This window comes from Abramis brama (assembly GCF_963993115.1).
Source record: "Abramis brama genome assembly, chromosome: 20".
Taxonomy (NCBI): Eukaryota; Metazoa; Chordata; class Actinopteri; order Cypriniformes; family Leuciscidae; genus Abramis; species Abramis brama.
In genome coordinates this window covers 7,517,714-7,520,011 of record NC_139982.1, presented here as the reverse complement: position 1 = coordinate 7,520,011, position 2,298 = coordinate 7,517,714, and positions in this window count along the sequence as shown.

The window sequence follows — 2,298 nt, the reverse complement described above, 5'->3', positions numbered from 1 at the left end:
GAATAAAACGCCAATAGAAGTTGGCGAACCCCAGGAACCTCTGCAGGGCCTTGCGAGAATCCGGGCTTGGCCAATCTACCACAGCCTTGATCTTCTCAGGGTCCATCCGCATCCCCTCAGACGACACGATGTACCCAAGGAAAGGAACTGACTGTGCATGGAATTCGCATTTCTCCGCCTTGACAAAAAGCCCATTCTCTAGCAACCTCAGAAGCACTCGTCGGACGTGTTGCACATGTTCCTGGAGAGAAGAAGAAAAAATCAATATGTCGTCCAGGTAGACATATATGAACTGATCGATCATATCTCGCAACACATCATTGACCAGTGCTTGGAAAACTGCCGGGGAGTTGGACAGCCCGAAGGGCATGACCAAATATTCAAAGTGCCCCCTGGGGGTGTTAAAGGCAGTTTTCCACTCATCCCCCTCCCTAATGCGAACCAAATGATAAGCGTTACGCAAGTCCAATTTAGTGAAGATGGACGCTCCCTGCAACCTCTCGAAGGCTGAAGACATCAACGGCAAAGGATAAGTATTCTTTACCGTGATGTTATTCAACCCCCGGTAGTCAATACAAGGTCGCAGAGAACCGTCCTTCTTCCCCACAAAAAAGAACCCCGCCCCCGCTGGAGAAGAGGAAGGGCGAATGAACTTGGTTGCTAGAGAATCAGAAATGTATTTCTCCATAGCCTCCCTCTCCGGAATAGAGAGTGAATATAACTTGCCCTTAGGCGGAGACTTACCTGGCAGTAGATCTATCGCACAGTCATAGGGACGATGCGGAGGAAGAGAAGCAGCACAAGACTTACTGAACACCTTCTTCAGGTCCAGATACTCCGCGGGCACGTTAGACAAATCCCCTGTTTCCTCCTGAAAAACAGAAACAGGCACAGACGAACAAGCAGACACGAGACAAGACTTATGACATTCCTTGCTCCACTCCAGCACGACTCTATGATGCCAGTCCACTCGAGGGTTGTGTTGAATGAGCCAGGGATGTCCGAGGATGACGGGTGCCAGAGGTGAATCCATGATGTAGAATGAAATAGTCTCAGAGTGGTTGCCAGAAGTGATGAGGGTTAATTCTTCAGTGGATAGTGAAATGGTGGGAAGTGTCTGTCCATTAAGAGCGTGAACTGCGATTCTGTGAGTGAGTGGTTTGAGGGGAATCTGTAACTGTTGTGCGAATGAGTGGTCCATAAAATTACCTTCAGCCCCAGAATCCAGAAGTGCTCGACAGTCGTGCTGGTGGACTGACCATCTTAGTCTTACCGGGAGGAGCGTGGAGGTAGATGTAACAGCTGATGAGGTCTTCCTGGCGGAGATCCCACCCGATAGTAGCCTCAAGTTTACTATCGGGCTTGGCCTTTTACCGGGCAGTTGTATGAAAAATGTCCCGCTCCTCCACAATATAGGCAAAGGCCCTGGGACCTCCGCCTCTCCCTCTCCTCCCGGGAAAGCCGAGCTCGACCCACCTGCATGGGCTCGGGATCGTAGACTGGGCTGACCACGTCCCTGCCGTTGGATCTTGAACCGTCGACCCCTCCGAAGGTACGGGTGGACGGGACTCGGCGTTCGATCCTGGATAGCCGAGCGTCCACCCGCAGAGCTAAGTCAATCAACCCGTTCAGTGTGGTAGGTAGATCCAAGGCGTAGATCTCCTTCTGGACGTGGTCAGCCAACCCATGCAGGAACATATCCCACTGCGCCTCCTCGTTCCAGCCGCACTCCGCCGCCAGGGTCCGGAATTCGATAGAAAAATCTGAAACTGATCTTTCACCTTGACGAAGATCCGCCAATGTCCTGGCAGCCTCTCTCCCCGAAAGCGCTCGGTCAAAGACCTTCTTCATCTCGGCGGAGAGGGTCTGGAACGAGGCGCAGCATGGATGTTGATTCTCCCACACCGCCGTTCCCCAGAGTGCCGCCTTCCCAGTCAGCAAGGTGATAACGAACGCCACTTTGGCCTGTTCAGTACTGAAAGTCTGTGGTTGAAGAGCAAAGTGCATTGAACAACGCGTCAAGAATGCTCTACAAAAAGCTGGTTCACCTGAATAGGTCTCCGGTGTGGGTAGACGAGGCTCGGACTGGGAAGGTCTTGCAGGTGTTGCGGGGGGAACAGCCGGTGTGGGCGGCGCAGCGGGAATCTGTAGGCGATGGATCTGCTGGGTGAGCTCGGACACGTGCGTCACCAGGGCTTGTACTGCGCGACCCGTGTCGCCGATCTCTTGTTGTTGCGAATCCATTCTTCGGATACTGTGATGAATGAACTCTTCCAATGCTCCAGAAGACGCGCTCGC